The 23327-nt window shown below is 39.0% G+C and overlaps 1 protein-coding gene across 8 annotated transcripts in view; it reads left to right on the top strand.

Annotated features, from left to right (window-relative positions):
* The window catches only part of TENM3 (teneurin transmembrane protein 3), a 1816466-nt gene that overhangs the window by 485038 nt on the left and 1308101 nt on the right, over positions 1–23327 (top strand). For all 8 annotated transcript variants that reach the window (XM_036894289.2, XM_057505071.1, XM_036894291.2 and 5 more), the window contains exon 3: positions 19598–19638. The gene's annotated coding sequence lies outside the window, so the exon portion shown is untranslated. The remainder of the gene's footprint in view (positions 1–19597; positions 19639–23327) is intronic.

Here is a 23327-nt window from a genome sequence, read left to right on the forward strand (position 1 = left end):
AACACAAACTCCTTGGCACAACCTTCCCCGCCTCTGTGCACCTTTATTGCACACGCATCTACCAGCACTTACTGAATTGTATCACAATCATTTGTTGGTGATTGTCTTCCCATGTGTACTTCCCTCGACTCTAATTAAAAATTAGCATCTTGCTCATCTTCATGTCCCTAGTGGTCTGCCCAGAACCTTCACACTGCTCTAAGGACCTGCCAGCCTGCCCTAGAAACATGGAGATGCACCACAGGTTCATTTGTTATAAAGATTTGCTTAGATATCCTTCCATTCCTTTGACAAGTCAGTCAATCTTCCACTGATGTTCAACCCTGTGTCTTCTGAGGTCTGACTTTGCTGGAACATGGAGATACAAGTCTGTGGCACTGACCTTTGACATTGTCCTGCTCTTCCAAGCCTGAGGTCCCGTCTGCAGGGACAGCTTCCCTGGCTTCCCAGCCACTCTCCTATTTCTCAGTTTCCTAGGAATAAATCAGGCACTCGACACAAGGAAATACTCAGCAATGTCTTTTGTTGTTAAACAAACAGGCAAATACATAATGTCATACAAATGACTCACTCAGTGGTGGAGTAATCAGTCAAAGAGATGGGAAAATTCCCCTCACCTTGGAAGACTCCGTGCAGCTCTGGGACCGCCCTGGTGTCTTGCCTAATGTCTCTGTCAGTGATGTGCCTGAGGTTTGGTGCCAAGCAACTTGCAGATGATGTTAATTGACTAAAATCTGTAAGAATTTGTGCACAGTGATTGCAATGCTTTATTCTTTCTGGTTTTCATTGCACACTAATGTTAAAAGTCCATTGGCTTTTTAGTTATCAGAGAAATGGTTTTGTCTGCATTGGGAAAAACTGTAACACAGGGACACATCACATCTGCCCTGGCATATGGAAAGAGTATTTGGGTAATGGAAGTAAAATTCCTTCAAAAAATTACCCAATGATTAAAAAAAAAAATTATGTGCAGCATTTACTTGAAATGTTACCATACATGAGGGTGTGGTGAGCAGGAAACAATACCTGGTGGTTCAAAAGGGCTTCGTGGTGTTCTCAGTTCTGTCAATGGCTTTAGGAACATCATTTAATCCCTTTAATCCCCAGTTTCCTCAGCTCAACATGAAATATGTGGAGTTGACTTCTAGTTCAAAATTCTTTGCTCTTTAGCAGCATGGAGGAAATAGCATGTCACAAATAGGAAAATTATTTGCTCCTATTAGTCATGTATTTGTTGTTCATATTAGTCCAAGGGCTGAGCTTATGTTCAGGTACAAAAACATGAAAACTTCAGAAAGAGCCCAGGAAAAATACCCTAAAATACAAACTCCTTGGAAAATATGCTTCATAAAGGAGACTTAAAGGATCAGTGCCACGTTATTCCTGGGTTATGTCTAGAGTACTCTTAGTAACAAACTTCAGTAACGACTCAGGAAGGATGGACAGAAAATCCTCATAAATATGAAAAACAAGAGCAAAGTTAGGAAAGCGCTACCGCTAGCTTTCTTTTTGTCTAATCTTGAGGTTGGTTCTTTAAAACTTGTATTTTCCTCATAGGACCTACCACAAGGCTGGGCACACCTGAGAGCAAATGATTTCACCGTTTTTTTTTTATCATCGTTCATATATTGATTTGTCAGGCAAAGGGGTGTGTGTGTGTGTATGTGTGCGTGTGTGTGTGTGTGTGTGTGTGTGTATGTGTTTGTGCATGCACACTGTGTCAAAAGGAGACATTTCTTTCTATAACCTGGAAATTTTCCTTGTAGAGTCAGAGCTGACTTCTCCATGGGGGCGAGGAAACAGCCCCTGTGGTTGTATTTTGGCTGGAGCCCTAACACACCCCAATTCCCCAAATCCGGATTTGTGTATAAATCTCAATTGTATTTTCCTTTTACAGAACCTGAAAAGAAATTATTATTTGAACATGAGTTCTCCATACAGTCTTGCATTTTGTACTCTTGGTGAACTGAGTATGTGTCTCTGGTCCTGTTTGGAGAGACCAAAGTGTAAGAGTACTTCCTATTGAATGTCTATACTAAAATTTGATAGGATTTTGGGAGAGATTATGATCTTTACATATGAATGCAAATATTAAATAAAATTAACTTCTCTTCTGTATTACTCTTAAGTTTTGCTTTTTTCCTCACAAGTGATTGTTTTTATTGTCCTTTTCTAATTAGTAATTTAAATAAAAATACTGGACTCTATTTTAAAGTCGGGGTTAAATGGGATCCCACACAGAAGGCCAGAGTACAAATTTCCCTGCTCCCGGAAGCTGTATCAGAGTTCCTTTTACATTTGAGCACAAGGTTCTGTATCATAATAGGCCTGGTGGCTGTTATGTTTTACTCCTTTTTAGCTGTAATAAGCTTTTGAGTATCTGAAGCTACAAGGTTTGTGTTTTTCATCCAATTTGTTTTAGACCAAGGGCATTCGGATGGGGTAAGGTTAAAACAGATCACGGGGGACTTTCAATATTAGTTTCCCACACCTGCAGTTTTTGAAAAATAATCTTCTTTTCCTAAAAATAAAAGTGAAATGTTCACAAAGTCCTAAGGAGCTGATATTTCTCCCCACCTCAACCAATTTATAGGGTTGAGCTGAGTACTTTGGAAGCAGGGGGTAAAGCAAAAACTTACTTTAGGAGATTTAACAAGCATTTGGTAATGGAAACATATTTTTGTACATTTTCCCCCTCTAGAATGGTTTATCGAAAAGCCCATTGGGTTGAGTATATTACTGCTTATAGTGATTCACTTTTCTATGCTATTTACATTACATTACGCCACATTTAATGACAGTTAACTCTTTCCCCAGCTCTATGCTTGCCCGAGATCTCTTCCTGTATCATCTTCTTCCCCAAAGGGATGCCACTTGGCCTTTCTTTACACCTTCCTCCTAGCGAGTCTGGACCCTAGGTTTTCTTAAGTCTCAGAATCTTCTATCTGGGTAAGTTCTGGAGTATTATCTGCCTAAACCTTGCACCTTCTACCTGCCATCTATTTTATGATGCCCTGAAAAATCTGCTGTGGAACCTTAGAAATTCCGGGGACCCAAAAGACCAAATGAGGCCCAATTACATAACCCTCCATGCATTCAGGCAGTCTGATATCCTTGTTAGGATTACTGATGCTCTGCTTTCCTGCCAAGGATTCTTGGGGCTGAAGATGAAGTTATATCCCAGTGCATGATCTGTCTGAACACCCCTGTGTTTACTTCATCCCACCATGAAACATTCTAGAAGCCCCTCAGGAATGTTTATTCCTGTCTGCCTATCTGCTCTCCTTAAAAGGATGACTTCATTATTTTTCTGTATGTATTTCCAATTGGCCTAGAGATGACACTGGCAGGAAATGCTGGTGTTATTAGAAAGTGTGAAATGGGTAGCTACCATATGCGATGCTCAGTGGTATAGAGTTTGATTAAGGTAGGACAGAAAAGAGCATGAATCAATTCTTCACATATTCACAAGCTAATTGGGAAGATTAAAAAAATGCATATGCAAAGAAAAGCATTAAATAGTAATTTTTTAGCTTTCTACACTTTTGATTTGGGCAGTTCCTTTATTATATTACTGAACCAATTTAGATTTACCTTAATGTAAGAAAGCAGGAATCATACATTTTCTCTACCTACATATTATAACTCAATAATTCATTTCCAAGGTAACTGCAGAAAATGTGTCATCTATTTGCCATTAGAACAAATCCATGCAGGTGCATTTTACATTATGTTAGTGAGTGAGGACTTAAATAGTTCCCCACATAGTAATGCAATGTACTATGTATATTTTGTTGTGACTGATGGTAAAAAAATGAAGGCACATGCTATAAAACTGTAACCTAAATCAACAATTATGATCACTTATTGATGCATAGTAACAGGGTAAATTGCAAATGGTCAAACAAAAGGGAATTGCACCAATGCTACTTGATATTCCTGAGTTTGTGGGATTAAAAATTTTCTAACATGATTTTCATGTCAGTAACTGAAAGGACAAAAGAAAGGAAAAGAGGAAAAATATACAAATAATTCAAGAAAGCAAAGAGAAAAGTACAAATTCCCCATGGCTTGACACCTGCCAGGGTGAGAAATTGTTGTAGGTGGAGCCCTAAGTAGTTTGGAATTGGCTATCCTAGTACTGAACCTGTTATAATTAGGAGTTATCCACTATTAAGAGGAATGTTTTATTGAAAGATGGTGGGTCCTACTTCATTTCACCAGTGTTTTCCACTGACACAAAGTCATTGTCATCATAACCTACAAGCTCCTGGGTTTTGGGGCTCAGGACTGTTCTCTAAGTTGGGGACACTTGGAAGACAAATACAGCTGCGATGTCCAAGTAGAGTTTTGCACGTGAGACATAGCTACTGAATTCCCCCTGGATCTGCCTATTGTTGCAGAGAGAGAGAGAGAGAGAGAGAGACTTGGTAATTACCAAGGGATTATAGCAAGAGTATGAAAGAGCCTGAAAGCAGCTTTCTTGCAAATCAAGGATGTCTTCAGCGCAAACTTAGGAGGAATCGGCTGAGAAGGGAGGCAGAAGTGCCTGAAAATGTTAAGAGTTCAAGCAGAAGATCCTGCCTGCAACTCCTAATTAAAGATGTAAAAAATGCTTTTAAAGAATGTCAAGGACTGTCATTTGTATTCTCCCCCAAGACAAGGGCTTTCTGAGGATTGTAAATGAGGAGCTAGTATTGCCCGGATACCCTGGCTTTGTCCTTTTTTATACTCCAAAAGTAATGAAAATGGAGCCTAATGGTACATAAATAAAAATAATTAAATAGAAGATAGTGGTAGTGGTGCATTACCCGAATTAATATACAAGATTAAGGGGCCAATAACCCAGAAACAACTTCGTTATTTTGGTGTTTCATATCAATTAGGTGGTTCTCTCAGAGTGGGACAAAACATAGCTTTCACTTTACCATTTTGATTCCAAATTCAAATACAAAACATTTCTTCAGGGTTATGTTTCTGATGTTCTCTTTGACATATGGTTTCAGCACATGTTCTTGTTGAAACAAGCCAGATTATCAGTTACGCCTCTTCTGGGGATGTCTTTTTAATTTAAGTGTAAAAACCAGTGTGTTTTTCTTAACTGATTTCATAACTGAAACTATTATCAGTGATTGATTTGCATGTGCTAATTTTGATGTCCTTAGGTTATCTCTCAACTTGCAGAAATTTTGACAAATGCATGGAGCAATGAGCCGTAAAAAATTGAAAGCTCGTAATGATTTGCAAAGCAGTTTCAGATTGGGTGATTTTGTAGAAATAAACGGGCAAATTGAATTCAGAAAAGAGAAACGGGCAGTTTCTCCATGCGGAGGACTCCAGTTGTGACTAACAAACATTATTTCTTTTAAGGTCTAAAAAGCATAGGTCAAATGGCTTCCTAAAATATTGCATACTTGACTTGCCAACATTTGATTAGTAGAGATTTTAAGAGACAATCAGAAAAAAAAAATCTCATTTCTTACTAGTAATTATCTTTTCTGAACTCGTAGAGAAGTAAATGAGATTTTTGACGTCCTTCTCCAATCTTTCTCATCTTTCCCTTTCCTTAGCTGGGCACCGGCAGGTACCATCCTCTCCCTTTTCCGCATCCAGCCCATCCCAAAGCTGATTTGTGATCTTTAGCATTAGGCTTTCCCCAGCTATTACAGACCACTGTGATTTATTTGAGCTTATTTAGACACACTATTTTCTGTAACCCATTGCTTATTACTTACACAGATATAGCCTCCCATGCCTGTTTCACATATATAAACCTCACCTCATCCTCTAGGAAAGACAAAAAACATGATATGTTTGTCTTTGTATCTCTAGATATTCTCTAGAGTTGCATTGCCCTATAGATACCCTGTAAGCCGATTGCATAGCCTTCAATATTCTAGAAGACAGACAATCCTTAAAATGTAAAAAACAAACAAAAATAATTTGAGTAATACATATTTACTTAATACAGCTAAAATATTATTTCAACAGGTGATCATTATAAAAGGTATTAATGAGATATTTTATATTCTTCCTTTGTATAAAGTCTTCAAAATCTGGCATGTTCTACATCCCCAGCACATCTCGACTCAGACAAGCTGCCTTTGAAGCGTTCAGTAGCTACATGTGGTTACTGACTACCATACTGGATAGCACAGCTCTAGAATATCATCCTCTAAATTACTGCATCTAGAAAATTCAGGTACAAATATGTTTTCTGATACATCCAGGCACCCTACACAATTTAAGGCACTTGGTTAAGCCATCTGAATCTTTGTTGCAATTAAAAATTCACTTGTAGTCTACGGCCATACCACCCTGAACGCGCCCGATCTCGTCTAAAAATTCACTTGTATAGAACCATGCTGAGAATAATCTCACTGTTCCTGACTTAACAAAATATTTGTTTCATTAATGATTTTAGAGACATGCACTTAACTTCTTTAGAAAGTATTCTTAGTATTTCAGAATTTTAAAAAGCCTCTGAATGGTATGTATCTTTGGACAATTTAATTTTTATGTGTTCTGATAATGGGATTTGAAGCTATTTTTAAATGAATTAATAAGATCAAAACTGTGATCTGCATGATACAGCATAGCTCCTATGTAGGAACTATTTTGCTGGGAAAAATAGAGGCACCACGAACGCTAATCAGGAGTTGGCCCAGAGCAAGAGAAGACTGGTCCCCTGATCCGCACACCAGTCCCCACTCTACCGCTCATCTGAGTATCTGTGGCCAGTTATGCAGACACTCTGTCTACTTAGTTTCCTCCTCCTGTGCAAAGTGAGGATAAGAATTCAAGGCTGTTTTGAAAATCAAGTATGATGTGTATACAGAAGCAGCTTATGAAGAGAAAGCGTAAGACACATGGAAGGCATCTTCTTACAGTTAGAGCCTATCATTTCCATACTCGAGGAACAAGTCATCAGGACTTGAATTATTACAGGAGCTTCTCATCTCATGTTTGAAGGGCACGGTTTTGAACTTGCCCAAGATTAAAGGCAGAATGACTCAGTTTCAATGTACTATTATATGCAAACTTACACGACCATGTCACCATATGAATCGTATAGACAAAAAGATGGGCAAACTACAAAAATCACATATTAATTGGCAAATTATGAAGTACTTTGGAAATGTTACAAAGGAAACTTCGCCTGGGTTCTTAGTGAAAATTGTCAAGGTCTTTTGAAAGCTCTGTTCAGACAGTTAGCAACTACATTTCTGGCTTTTCTGATTTTTCAAAAAACAAACCTGTCAGAATTTATTTGGAAGGTTTACAGCATTATTAATAACTTTACTGTTTGGCAGGAAGGCATCATGGTTAAAAATAATTTCTAAGTGGTCCAAAACTCCATGATTACCACCCAAAGACTGACCCTGAATGAAGTAGGCTTCTAACTTAGAAAGCAGCGATGGGCTTTGTCCAACTTAATACTGTTGTTTGGATTAAGCATCTTGCTGTCTGTTGGAAGATATCCAGAAGCTACAGCTAGGGCAGAAGAAGGCTGTTTTGGCTACTGTGTGGATTGAGCTGCAGGGAGCACATCCCATCAGGGCTCTGCTGTTGGTACGCCTGCCTGTTTGCTTCGGAGTGCGATAGTCCATGGTCTATAAAACGCTAAATGATTGGGCTTTACCACTTAGAGATCAGCCTTCCTCCCTGGGCAACTTCAGGGCAATTGAAATCAGCTGGGATGCTGCTGTTCGTATTTCCCGACTTCCATCATCAGGGAACCAGAGGCAGGGAATCTCCCAAGGCAGCCCCTCTCCGATGGACTGCTTCGCCTTCCGTTAATACTTCCAACCAAGTACTAATCTGGTAATCTTCAGGGTATGGCAGAAAGCCCATCTTTTAAGCAGAGTTGAAAAGCAGGAATTTCTACTCTTTAAAAAGAACAATACATTCAGTGAGAACTAGCTCACATTCCTTAAAGTTCTGCCTTAAAATAACGCAAACAGTGTAGTTTCTCTTTTCTTTCCTTGGGTCCTCAGCATTCACTCGCTTACTCGCTAGCTCCTTCTTTGACTCTTTTCTCACCTTTTTCCCACTTCCAGAGTGAAAGATTGAGTGACAAAGAGCTTTTGATGTTAGATTTTGTTTTTGAACTTTTCAACCAGAGATTTGACCTAATATGTATACCCTTATACATATTCATTTATTTACATATCCTTCCAACGGACAGGGATTGGATGTCTACTGTACACCAGCACTTATTTAAATGCTTAGATATGGTAGAAAACAGAAGCCCCTACCTTGATGGAAGTTGTGGCCTTTTTAAAAAGACAGAAAATAAACAAGTATATATAATATGCATCAAAAGTGAATAACTGCTATGAAGGACAATAAATCAGGAGAGGAGGTGAGAGATTTATCTTTTAGATAGAATGAACCAGCATGGTCTTTCTGAAGAGATGCTATTTGACCAGAGAAATAAACAAAATAGTAATGTCTGAAGAATGGGCTATAGGCCAGGCAGAAACATAGGCTTCTGGAATAGACAAGGTGACAGGCAATGGTCCCTTGGTCTTGGGTGCTGAAAAGTTATCAGATTCAGGATTTATTTTAAAGGAATGCCCAACTGGATTTGCTGATGGACTGTATGGGGGATGGGAGGGAATGGAAAGAGTAAAGGATGACTCTAAGTGTCCTGGTACTAATTATTATATAGATGTACTGACAACTAAGTAATTTCAACCTCTAACAATGCTCAGAAAAGAGAAGTTTGGGGTGGGGAGAATGACTTAACCTAATCCAATTTACAATAGGCATCACCATACAATTCCTTTAAAAAGCAAGATCCTTTAGTGCAGGTAAAGTGTGATTCAATTATTAAAAAATCCATTTAGAAAAAAATATTCATAAATGTAGGTAAAATCAAAAGCATTGGAAAGAGCAGCAGCCCCCACCTTGCCATCTAAGGGCGTATAATTAGGGTGGCCATACATGATTGTTGAACCCAGGACAGGATGCAAGCCATATGTCAGTTAAGAGGTTAATATCCAAATACATCAATTACTCACACAATTCAGTAATGAAAACAACAAAAATTCAATTAACAAATGAGTAGGGACCTGAATAATAGATAGGTCCCCTTTCCAGAGAAGACATACAACAGATGGCCAACAGATGCATGGAAAGGTGCGCAACACCACTAATCATCAGGGAAACACTAATCAAAAATCACCAATGAGATGTCCCCTCACACCTGTTAGAACGGATATCTCCAAAAAGCCAAGAAATAACAGTGTTGGTGAGAATGTGGAGAAAAGCGACCCCTCTTGCACTGCTGGTGGGAATGTAAACTAGTGCAACCACTATGGAAAACAGTATGGAGCTTTCTCAAAAGCTGAAAATAGAACTACAAATGATCTAGCAATCCCACTTCTGGAATCATACTCAAATATATCTCAATAAAACAGGAGAAAACAAATAAATATCTGAACTAAACACAATAACTTACATTTTCATGCAGAAAGAGAAAACCTGGGACATTAATCTAAGGAAAAACATCTCTCTTTGCATGGTGGCCTCATCCCACCAACAGAAGACACAGGTGAGAAAGGGTGACAGCACTGTCCACCTGTATGTATTATTGCATATGTGAAACACTGAAATAGGTGCTGGATTTTCAGACACGAATCTGTAGAACATGATTTGTATCCCTAATGTTTTCAAAGCATTTTCCCCAAATAACCCAGTCACACCAGAACTTGTAACTCTGTTTTCAAATTGGTACCACTGGATCTTAAATAAGGCAATTCTATTCAATTCTAAGAATAGAGTTTATTAACAAGGGCAGGGACCTTAAATTTAAACCTCTTGGGAATTATTCCTCAAGAGTAAGATCATCAATATGGGCCTACTGACCTCAAATTGTAAAAAAATAATGAATTTGAATTAATTACCTTGAATTAATTAATATTAATTGGCTCATTAATTAATTCACTGCCCTAGGTCTGTGAGGTTCTGACTCTGCCCAAGTATTAAGCTCCTTGCTTACTATCTGTGCTCCTGCTTTAGATCCTGGCTTCTCTGAATATAGCTAAGTTTAATGCTGACGTTTTCTTGATGCTGACCTGTGCCTTGAACCCTCTCAGTAAATGATGAATGAAGCAGTCCTGCTTAATAATTCCCAGAAAGAAGAGTGGTGCATGCCTTGATCAAGACGGGTATACTATTATTATTACTACGAGTTGTGCTACTAATAGCGTCGCCACCACCGTCAACAACGATTTTAAGAGCTATATGCTGTGGAGGAAGAGAACAGAGGAGAGTGTGACTCAGTTCTTGGCCCTAAAGAACATATAATGTGCAAATAAATAGTCATTGCTCATTATATTTGATTGATTCACATTCCTAATATAAGGGAATTTAAAATTATAATCAAGGCTTACAAAAGGTCTCAGTTTTAGACAAGTAACATTATGTGACATTTTCTCTTTCAGCTAGGGATTTCAGGGAACTTTATAAATACTGTCTTGATAAACTTCCCAAAACTCCTCTCAGGTTGTAGGTATAAAACTAATTTGCAGATAGTTAGAAAAGAAAATAAAGCATGCATCAACATCATGTGATCTGCCCCAAATCAAAAAGAGCTCTTATACTGATCTTTCCCTTTGGAAAACCTACCACCACCACAGAAGTGTTGCATTATTTCTCTCAATATGAACCAGTGAAGCAACGAGAGTATGTTCTAATGACCTCATCTTTCAGGTCAAAATAATGAAGCTTTAATAATTTAAAGTACTTCCTGCAAGTTATCCAGCAATTTTATTACCAAACACCTTATTCTTTACACCCTTGAAGAAAGAAGAGCCAATGAAGTATATGAGATACAATTCAACAAAACTATGTCTTACATAAAGGAGATCTCCTACAATTCTTAGTCTAAAAAGAAACTAATAACATATCCTCACTTATTTTCAATAGTGAAGGTTATCTGAAAGACAGCATGTACATTTTATTTTTGACTATTGAATTTTTGTTCTGAGTAGCTTCGGGTACCTTAATAAGTGAAAGCACCCTGAGGTTAATCCATTTTGTATAATGTGGGATATGATTAGTAAGGCAAACAATGGTTCTCAGGTTTATCACTTCAGTAGAAGATTGTTATATGCCAAATCATCCACAAAATAGGGCACCTTTGACTACCTGTCACTTATTTATTTTGATGCTATTGTAACTCATCCAAAATAAGTCATTCTGTAGATTATCAACTCGTTTTCTCTTTTACATGTTTTTCTCCTCCTTGTCCCTGCCTTCCTGCTCTCCACAGTGATTTTCCTTCTCTTGCAGAGCTTTCCCTCCCATGTCTGCTCACGTTTTAGACCTTTGTTCTTCTCACCTTTGCTGCTGACAGACCACAAGCTTTTATCTGACTTTGGAAGCAATGAGGAAGTAAATCTCTTCTCATTTGTTGGTGTCTCATGAATATTCAGAGGGTAGCTCTTTCATAAGATAACTGGGTTTCATGAAAGATTCCTAAGGATGTAAAATTAGCTCAGAAGAGTTGGCTCTCAGTTGAGTTCGTGTACATGTCTGCTTGCATGTGCACCAAGGTTTCTAGAGCAATCTTGACAGCTCACCTGTAGGACTTCAAGGCACCACACAGCAAGCATATCTTGGGTCCAATGCCACTCTATTTTATGTAGATTACCTCAATCATAGTCTCAACAAGCCAGAAGTATACATTTACTACTATTACTATTCTATCAAGAAGGGTGGAGGGTTGGTTACATTGCTTGCCCAACACCACATAGGTAAGAAGCGGTGGAGCTGAGATTTGAACTCTAGTCTGTCTAGATCTTCTGCTTCTAACCATTGCCTGGCTTATAATTTTTATCTACTATGTTATATTCTCTCACATAAAAATGGTTACCTACTTCATTTACCTCTGAAAAGTGCTTTTGAAAGCAATTGTGTTGACAAGGTACGTTGGAAACCAGTAGTTTCAGCTGGAAAAGGGACATTTTATTGCTAAGTGTTGTGTTCTGCCCGTCACAGTACTACATGCCTGAACACTGGCTGGCAGTACACACCGTTCTCCCATATTTATTCTCTTGTTCAACTTTCACAGGCCCATGAAGTAGATTATATTGACTCCATTTTACAGATGAGGAACGGAGGCCAAGAGAGAGATGTCAACTTGAAAAGGGACCTCAAACTAGTGTTTTACAGAGTCAGGATTCAAACTCTCATCTTCTGATCATGGCCGGTACATTTTCCAGCATACTGCTATTGTCTTGCATTAAACATTAAGCTATCTAAAAGTATAGGAATTATAAGATATGAGATTTATACTCAATGAATCTCTCACAAATGGGAGAATCTTTTTTTAAGGTTCCTTATGGGAAATGAGAATTTCCAACAAACAGTGAATATTTTCTGTACATTTTGGCCTTTCCTTTGATATTTACCATCAGCAAATATGCAAGCATTGAAGGAACATGGTTGGTCAAGATTTTTGCTATTTTTGTAACTGTATGTTGTGATTCATATTAAGATATAGTGGATATAGGAGATGCAGATCATAAATGCCCTGTGGCCAACTTCTTTCCCGGGTCATTCCCCAAGAATAAGTAACAGTGGCTTCTAGCAACGCTCACTTGTGACACTGGGATGTAAGGCTGACACTGTCCATTTGGGTGAAGCGTATCTAAGCCCAGTTTTTATAAGGCGTGGCTTGGGACCACTTTTGTGCACCTGCCCGGATCTTCTTGGCGCCACCTTCTGGTCCTTCCTGAGACTGGACTTCCTGCTCCAGTTCTAGGCCACAGTGGCTCCAGAGCAGGCTTAGCCCATTCCTGACCACTGTTGCTCTTGTCTCAGTTCATAGTTCCACCACGATTCTCAGCTTGCCTAAGAGGGGAGGGCCAGACTTGGGCACAATCTCTGACATGCTCACTGAGGCAGGAGGCGTGGAAGATCCTGCTTTCAGATCAACTTGGTAGCATAACACTAATATGTGGCCCGCCCTCCTAATGAATTGATTCCATCCATCTTAAGGAGGAATCTTCCCTCTTTTGCGCTGTATAGTAAATGTGTAATGTAAAATGAGAAAGCACAGAGGTATTCCGGAAACACTAAGCATCTAAGGGGGGCCACACACTCTCAAATATTTCACACCAATTTGGGCGGGCGGAGAGAAAGTCTTGTCTATAATATAACTTGCTATTTATATCCTGAATGGTGTCTCTCGGATGATTTTAGAGAAATGAGGGGACGGAATTGACTAAACGCAAGACGTGAGCCTTGTTGGGTTGAATGAAGCAAAGCAGAGAGAAGAAACAAAATGGTTGCTGTGTGTAGGCAAATATTGTCACTTAAGTGCCATTCCCTGCCAACATAGGTACTATTATTATCCCTGTTGTGAACAGGAGGAAACTAAGACAGAGAAAATTTGAATAACCCCCTGGAAGTGCAAGAGCGTGGGTAAGACTGGCAAGCTGGGCTCACCCCCACTCTAGGGCATCTCTCCCCGCGGAGAAATGGAATGGCACGGGGTGGGGGACACTGACATGGGAGAGACCCGAGCAGGTGGTGCTGTGGGAAAGGGGCCTTAAAGGCATAATAAGGCCATACCATGAGTTGCTTCACACACGAGTTGGGCCTTGAATTTTTTTTTTTTAGAACATAAAAAATACAAAACAAAACAATTCACCCATTTCTCCCACCTCCTACCACCTGCCTGTGGAAATCACCAATCTGTTCTCTTTATCTTCTTTGTGTGTGTGTGTGTGTGTGTGTGTTTTAAGATTCCACCTGGTATTATACAGCATTAGCACTTGTGACTGACCTATTTCAGACCAATAGTGGGGACCCGTTTTGAGTGTACCTGGTGGTAACATGATCAGAAGGATCTTTGTGGAGATTAGCTGTTCATAGGACAGACTGGAGGAGGGGAATATGGATTTTTGACAGTTTTTAAGCATAAGGAGGGAAAAGAGGTTTCTGTTTCTCCATCACTGAGCTCAGTATTTAAATGCCAGGGATCTGAGCAGTGCTGAGACCTGCCAGAGAGGTTTGTTCTGTCTTCCTTCCTTTTTCCTCTCTACGCTTTCTTATAATCCACTGAGAGCCTGAAAAAATAATTCTACACCTCCAGTCTTTACTACTTCTGACGTAGCTGAGAATGGCTGTCCTGCACCCCCAGGCCCCATCATTCCGCTGTTCCCCTACAGCTGCCTCCCTAGAGTTCAGTGGTTGTCACCTAGCTAGTCCGGCTTTCCTTCCAGAACTTAATTCTGCTTCCTACCTCCTCCTCTCCCGGCTGCACAGATGCAAAGCTCTAAGTCGTCTATGTTCCTCCTGCATCCACACATGAGCTCATCCCCACATCTCCTCCACCGTGGAGCTCTTTCTCTCAGGAGACTCACGTCACTCTGCGCCTGGATTGTTACTACATCCTTCAGTGAGATCTCTCCATCCCTGCTGTCTTCCTTCTTTCCATTTGACACACTGGAGCCGAAGATTCTTTACTAAAACACTCAATATTAATTAGAATGTATTGCCTACAGTGACAGAATTCTAACTCAAATTGGCTTTAGCCAAAGAAAAGAGTGGAAAGAGAGTAGTTTTATTTTGGGCTTACAGAATAAGAAGTTCGGGTAGAGATTTGGGCTGCAGTGCATCCCTGTGCAGGTGTCCAAGCGATACCATCACAAATCTGACTTCCTCTTTCCCTGGGTTCCTGGTGAGCTGGATTCTCGGACCACCTCTGCACCTTGTGATAGTGAGACGACCCCTGCCATCTCAGGGTCAAGTTCTCAAGCGGTTCAGCAGCTCCAGGGGAAGGAGAGCTTCTGTTTGCAGTAATTTCACCAACGTCCCAGACTGGCTCTTACTGTCCTGCTGTGATTCAAGTGCACATTCCTGACACACATGTAGGAAGAGAAATGACAATGCGAAATGGCCACTGTGCGTCACGTGCTCTGCTCCAGAGCCGAGGGTGCCCTGATCTACATCAACTCAGAGTAGAAGGGGCGGCAGTTCCCTGAGGGAAAGTGAGGATGATCTCTGAATAAGAAGGAATGGATGCTAGGACCATTTTCGGGCAAAATCCAACAAATATCAATTATAATATGCGCACTATACTCCTCGGAAAACTTTAATCGTTTCCAATTGCTATAAAGCCATCATAGAATGGCAAAGCTGAAAATGACTTTGAAGTTCATCTTCCTGAGCCAATTTCAAAGAAATTAAGGGAAAACTAGTAACAGAGCCAAGCCTCGGACCCAGATATTTTGCTTCCTAAGTCATTCTTTTTATAGTTTCCACATAGGAAATTGAAGCTAGTTTTCAAGTAATCTCTATAGACTATCCTAAACTTTACTTATCTTCCTTACTGTTCACTGCTCCCAACAAGAATTCTAGACCAGGGGAACGTCCCTTCTCAATGTTCCCTGCATGTTCCTTCCCTATTTCTCTGTTTCTCCCTTTACCTTATTTTCCAGTTGTAATGAACACATCTCCTTTCCACTTATTCTAATCTAGAACATATCCAATTTAATTGTTTCTATTAGCCCTAATTGAACTTTTTTCTATTTCACTGAGAAGACTAATTAGAAGAGAATTTACACAAGCGCCTATGACATCCATTTTTCACCTGCCTCTTCTCATGATCCACACTTGTATGTCCAGCAGTCTACTTGATACCTTCCCTGAATATCTAGTTAACACTTAACATGAGCAATAATTAAATTTGGAAATCCTCACCCAACCTGCTCTTCTTTCTGTATCTCTTTCTACCATAAACTCAAAAATGTCACCACCTTCCCAGTGTTCTAATTAGAGCAAAATCTTGATATCATTCTGGATTCCTCTTTTTCTCCAATCCTATATCCAATTAGTCAGCAAAATGTTTAGGTTCTACCTTCCCAATACCTCCCAAATCTGGAAAATGTCTCATTGCTCTGTGGCTATCACTCTACACTCTCCTCTAAGCTGTTGTCAGCTCCTTCCTGGATGAACAAAGAGTCTCTTGATGGGTCTTCTCAATTCAGTATCACTCTCCAAATGCCCCCCCCAGAGTAATCCTGTCAAAACAGAAGTCACATCTTGTTACTTTCCTGCTTAAAACTCTTCAAAGACATCTCATTTACCCTAAAACCCAACATTCTTACCATGGCCTGCCAGCCTCTTCATATCTTGACCCAAACACTTGCCCACCTTATCTTCTACTGGTCTCCCCTTGTCCGCTCACGGGCCTTCTAGGTTTCTCACTTTCTGTAGGTCTTTATCCACATGTTATCTTCTCAATAAGAAATTTCCTAGCCACATCATCTACATTTGAGACCTCTCCCCAACTAGTTGTTTTACCATCATCTGCATTATATGTAGTTTAGTCTTTTTTTTTTTAACATCAGTATCCCCACTTCTAGAACAGTGCCAGACATAGTTTGTATCAGATAAATGAATGAATTACCATAGGTCACCACCATCTCTACTTCCTCTGAACTTCTATACTTCTATATCATTCATATGGAACTTAATTATACTTGGCACTTTTTCAACTCTTCATGAGAAAACATCCTGGGATTCGCGATTTGATTATAAACTCATAATATGAAAGGAAAGTATGAATATATCTTTTTATCAACCCCCCAGGCCTAATTCAGAGGTACACTCAAAAGTGAATGAATAAATGAATGAATAAATGAATGAATGAATGAATGAGTGTGAAATTCATCAGATGGGTAGAGCAGGGTTGATAAGTGATAGGTTGTGAAGGCTGAAAGTGTGTAAGGGTGGCATAGGAGACTGTAATCTAGGAAGGATAATTTTAAATGGAAGAATAAGGCAAAGTTGTCATAGGCACTGAACATGGGGTCTCAAGCTGATGAGTATTATGTGATCTAAATGAAATACGTTTGCCCCTGATGAATTCAGTAGTGGGTCCACGTGCCAGCTCCTATGAATCAAGTCTTCCTGTTTGACAGACAGCTTCCTGTTCATTTAAAAAAATGAAAACAATATAAGCAACTGAGTCAAATAACATAACTCAGAAATTTTGTGCTCTTTTCTATATTACATAAATGTTCCCACTGAGTCAATTATTAGATCCCAAAAAGCTAGGCAATATGAATTTGGGACAAAATGTAGACTTAGGCTAATTTCCAAATGCCTTATTCTAGAATAACAACATTTAAGGTGCAGTCCTGGACTGTCTTAGAGTCAAGGGAAAATATTGCAGTCCTGGCCAAGGAGGATGCATTTATGTGGCACCGGCACATCCAGCCTATCTCATCTCTCCCCTGCTGTCCGCTTTTAACAAACTGGTCAGAAGAGAAGAGGTTAATGTATATATGGGTGTGTAGTAGAGGGTGTTGGTTGGAGACTTTGGGTCAGTGAGAAGGTGGAAAAATAAACAAAATCAGGAAACTACTCAATCTGAGCATTAAAAAGCCTAGAATACACTGAGAAGAACTAAGGTTATTCTGAAGCTGGTCAGCCCACTGTGTGGACAGCCTGGTAGAAACCTCTACAGAACAAAGGAAGCCAGGAAAGGGGGCAGGATGGCGAGTCAGTGTGGTGGGAAATCCAGAGAATGGCTGTGAGAACAGGTAACTCAGGGACAGTCTCCAGCTGGCTGGTGACGTGTCCGAGCCTGTAAAGCTGAGAGTCCCTTGGCTGGTCACCCCTGAGCCACTTCCCGCCAGTCATCAGGACCATGGACACATCCTCAGCATGCATAACACTGCGCCGGTTACCTGAGTCACACACTGGGTCATGATTTATGATCACTGTGAAAGCAGGGATTTTGGTATCAAAAGTAATTCCACTGAGACACACTAACTTTATATTTGATGCTTGCTAAAACATGTTGTCACAAATTAGCATCACTTGAGTTTCAAATTGTGTACACTTTTAATTCATTTATTTATTATCTCTGTCTCTCAGCAACTCTTAAATTGATATATTTGCAAAATAAAGAGCTACATCAAGCTGCCTTACCCAGAGATGGGCGATCAGACCATCCTCACATTCTAACCTTGTCACTGAGTCGGACATGCGGCGTGTCCGTTGATTTCAGTGTTCTCTTGAAATGCCATGATTTTCATTCCTCAGACTTCCCAGTTCACCTCTTGCCTGGATTTTGCTGCTCAGTAGAGCTTCTGAAACTGTGTCATGTAGGCTCTTCTCATTAAGAGTAAGGAGTAGCTCTATTTCTGAGGAAATTGCAGCATGTGTCAATCTCAGAGTCATTGGCCCCACCTTCAGATCAGCATTTTGAAGAATCAGGCTCCCATTACTGAATGCACTATTCAACACCGTGATTATGCCCCTATTCTTTCCAAATCAATGTCTCTTCAGTTTCTGTTAACTGTGGAGGGTTCTTATAGCTCCATACTTAGATGACTCTCCTCCCCCTCACAGATCTCATCTGAAAACACGAATTTTCTATCTTTTCTTTGCCTCTTAACGCTTCTCCCTTCTGTTTTTTAACTTTGCAATCATATTACTTGACTCTGTCAAGTATCTTGACATACAGCTTGCACAAAAGCTGCTATCCATTTTAAAACTCAGCTTATTCTTGGAGACGCCTCCGAGATTAGAGATCTGTGGTTGTGTGTTGTGTATGAGCATGTTCATAGTAAGTTCCGTGGATACAGGAGACAGGACATTTAATAAAGCCAGACACTAAATCTTTTCATAATATAAGTAGACCAACCAAACAATGTTAACATTAGGCATGTATTAGCCCAGACACAGTAACTTCCTAATAGAAAGCATCCTGACAGAAGATTATCTGCTATGAAGATACAAATGCCTCCATTTAATTTATAACTTTTATCTTAAAATTACTGTACATGGAGCCATCACAGTATGGAAAAGAAGAGATGAGGAGAGCATGCAAGATTGCCTGAATTTGTATATTTACCATCTGAGTGTCCAATCAAGACCACTCTGTTCTTTTCATAGCTATTCTAGGATCGCACACCAGTGCAGGTCCTGCATCACTGCAGCTCTAACCCTGCGTTAACCGTAACTCTTCTCCCTGCGTTCAGAGGTGTTCACACTCAGCCCTGAGCCACTGGAGTAAAATCAGAGCATCTGGGCAGAGTGTCAAGACACTAGAGCTGACATGTGACCCCCCCAGTGGCTTACTGCAAACCAAATGGCAAATGGTCCCTCTGTGGTTGTTGAGAGGCTATCGAATGCCTCATACTGCCTCATATTCACATCCAGATAGAACAACTTGTAAAAATTTGGAAAACCACAAAGACGTAGTGAATCATCTTCCCCATGATCTTAATTGGGTTTTAGAATAGGTGTCAATGCTAGTTTGGAATACAATGCCACTGTTTTCTTCCCAGGGATTGCATTAATCTTTTGGTTGTTTTCCTCAGCATGCATGTAAACAAATCAACAGCTTGAACTGCTTAGGATGTGGAAGAGTAACACAAAAAAAGAGGGGATAGGTTTAGGGTATGCCCAGTTTAATCTGTGGAAGGAAGATTATATTATTTACCGTCATCAACGCTATCCATATATTATTGAGTCATGACTCATATAGGCATGGTTTTCCATCTTGTTCAGTTAAGTGTTCTGAGTTAATAATATCATCTTTGGTTTTGTTGTTAATTTGCAGGCTGCTGATGGAAGGTGATTCCTCTGACTTCTAGATTCCTTGTAAGTAAATACATGACCTTTTCTTAAAATTAAGGGCTGCTAAAATGTTTCATTTGTATATTTTTCCTTTTTTATAGAAAATATAAAAATAATTCTAAGAGGAATTTTTTAAAAGCATTTTTTAAAAATATTTGCTGAGACTCTCTTGATGATTTTACAAATGTGGTTTATTATACATATGTTCTTTGAGCTTCAGGATCAAGAAAGTAACCCTCTAAAAGCTGTATGACAATCAAACTCCTAAAAATCTTCTAATAAATAACATAATATAATATGAGTATTATTATTATAAATTAAATACTAAATGAATTCAGGTTAAAATCTTCAAATACTGAGTAACATATTTTCTTCTTTTTTCTGCATTCCCATTCCCATTAGTTCACTTGATATTCACTGAATGTATATTGGTCATAAGGATTTCTTTAGTGTTTATGTGGATAACACATGACCTTTCAAGAACATCATTATAATTCAGTAATAATTAATGCACATAGGAAGTTAACTATTGAAAAATCACTTAGAACAGTATTTTAAATTTGGATATTTTAATATTCAGTGTTTAATAATTTTTATATTTTAAAAAGAATATTTTAAAAATCAAAAAGTATGCTCTGGTCACATGAATCACTGAACTCACTGTTTATTCAGTCCATCCCCCATTTAAAACTCAAAACCCGAAGTGTTACACAAAATGCTTTAAGGTTTAAGTTGATTGGTCATGTACTAATATGGGATGGGTACAATCAATTGGGTATTTATGTTGTGCGGATTATTGGTGTGGCTATTGCTCAATGCTGTCCATTAAGGGGGACTAGCAGAAAAGATCTGTGGTTGTACTGGCCGCCTCTCCCAGGAAACGTTTAAGGGGGTGAAAAAGAGAAGAAACTCATTATGACTTCTAGTTTCCCACCTTTTCCTTTGGCCATGTTCTGCTTCCCAGTGGTGGTCCCAGAAGAAGGTAACTATGGTATCTTAAAAATTGGTCTACTGACAGATGTTTGCTTTGTTTGTTGTTTGTTTTAAAGCTGATGGGGATAACTAATTGAATATACTGTTGTATCTAGGCTAGACTTCCGCTGTTCTTAGCCCTCAGGGTGCTCTTGTACCCTCTACTCCAGATTGGACTTACTCCTTAGTTGGGTGCCAGGAACAACTTGATCCTTTATCTCATTGGCTGTATTGACTACTTCAAATTCAATTTAAAGAGTGCCGGGAAGGTCAAGCCCCTCCTGAACGGGATGTGAATCAAAGGGCTTAGTGTAGTGGGGAGACCGTCTAGTAATACCATTTAGTGATTTCACTGCCGGTGTGCTTTTTAATTTCCTAAAATAAATGTCCATGGGAATAACACAACTCTCCTCTATTTATTATATTAACAAAGTGTGATTTTTTTTTTCTGGCAAAACAGCCCATAATGAAGCATAAGTGCACAGATTTTTATGCACATTAAGAAAAAGTGTTGAGCTTGGGTATTGTTAACAAATTGCAATTGGACTAGACTCTCTATTGGGGTCCTAAAACACACCATAGCACCCCAATTGTGTGATCATCAACAAGCACATTGACAGACATTTTTAGTCAGTAAAAGAAGAGGACAAAGATTGGAAATAAGGCAGCGAGCTCTCAAAATGATACAACCATGGGGAGTGAGGATGGGTGGAAGCCACACCCTTTAAGACAAGTAGTTTCTTTTTTTAAAAGGAAAAGAACAAGTTAAGAAACACAGTGTGGCTTGTTAGTATCATGAATTAATTTTCTAGTCATTATAGGTATATTGTAACAATTCTGACTGTGATAAATTTGTTTGGGATCCATGTAATTCAAGTATTTATTTTTAGATGTTTTCAATACTTTAAACTAATGAAGCAATTTCCTGGTTTTAATGAATTTACCGCTTGGAAAGGTGGACAGTAAATTTGTGAGACCCACTGAATTAAGCTGCCCTCATGGAGGGTGGACCCAACTATCACTGTGAGCATTTCTTGTTACCAGTTTGTCTTTTTAAAATGCTTTCCTTCCTTCAGTCAGTGGGGTATTTTTGAATATTTTGCTTAAATATCAAGGCCTGTTCTATCTTCAGTGAAATTGTCTCTTGTCAATCTTGTGCTTTAAAGCACAATCCAAAAATATCTCAACTGTTTTTCTCTTAGCCAGTCTATTTTTTGCACCAAATTTAGGGAGTATCATTACAGATTATGTTCAGTGAATATCTCCCAGTCACTAATTATTGTAGTTTCAAAGTGAATCATATGCAAAGATGCCCCAAGTATGATACTTCCTAATATTTCTGGACACAGATTGAGGTCCCTGAAAGGACCCTGTCTCCATCCTTTCTGCTACCTTCTTGTTTGCCTATTCCCAGGGAGCCTTCTCTACTACCTCATTGCACCACTGTAGGGCTTAAACATAGTAAACAAGGTTATACTAATATATATTTAATATGTTTTGTTTCTCTTGAATACCATTTCCCTACCTTCTACCTCTGTTCAACTCATACTTACCCTTTGAGCCTTCGGCAGTCACCAGGCTCTTCCGTGAAGCATGACCTGGTACCCCTCCTCAGACTAGGACATCCTCCCATGCCTTCTGCATGTGATGAAGTTCCTAAGGCATTTATTATTAACACTTACAGTCTGACTTTTATTAAACTTTGTTCCTTATTTTTCATGCAATTATATTTTCAGTACTGTGAGAATAATCCATCACCTTTCACATAGTAGATGCTTAATAAATATTTACTTACATTAATATTTCAGTTGTTGATTTTACAACTTTGGAACTTCCCACACTTAATAGTATACATTCTGAAAGATTTAGAGACCCATGTTTTCAACCTAAAACCTCATAGCCTGTTTCTATCAAATTCTGATTTGATGTTTCTTTGTCTAACCTTAAGTTGCCTTTTGAGACTTTTATCTATCACAAATGGTTCAAAACATTGTAATGCTTAATTGTAACTATGATAAAATGGCCTACATCAAAAATTTCTCACATTTATTCCTGAAATACTGATATAAATATAATCTAGAGCTTACAGTTTTCTGGAGGAGACCTGTGGTGTGGCATATGGTCTGGTATATTCTATGATAACAATGTAAAATCATGTATTTTAAGACCTCAGACAAGGAAGCAATTACCCTTCTAGGGATAGTTACAGTAACCTTTACTCAGATGTTGCCTGTTTGTTTGGTATCGAAAGAGTTGTAACAGTTTTTCAGAAAAAGAATATGATGTAATATATAATTATAATATGTTATTTATTGATAGCTAAGTGCCAGGTGCACTTGTAAGCACTTCACATGTTAACTTATTTAATTTTCTTAGCTATTATTAATATTCTCTCTCACCGATGAAGATAGGCACAAAGTGAGTGTATTATTTCCCCAAGGCTGCATAGCAAGACTAGCAGGGTCAGTATTCAAACCTAGGCAATATGGTTCAAAAGCCCAAGCTCATGATTATTTTTTTAGGATGATAACTCTGATTTTGGGGAGGGTGGGTTCTGGTGGAGATAGGCGAGAAGAGCAGTAAAAGACCCTCTTGTGATTTCCTAGGTGAACATTAGAGCAGACAGGTTGTGGTAGTGACAATAGAGAAAAAGGGCAAGTTTGAGCAGGATTTGGGAGTTGGAAGAGGTACTGAAAGTATTTGTCAATTATGTAGTTGTGTGTGTGAGAGAGAAAGAGGTT

The sequence above is a fragment of the Manis pentadactyla genome, chromosome 7 (assembly GCF_030020395.1).
Source record: "Manis pentadactyla isolate mManPen7 chromosome 7, mManPen7.hap1, whole genome shotgun sequence".
NCBI classification, from domain to species: domain Eukaryota; kingdom Metazoa; phylum Chordata; class Mammalia; order Pholidota; family Manidae; genus Manis; species Manis pentadactyla.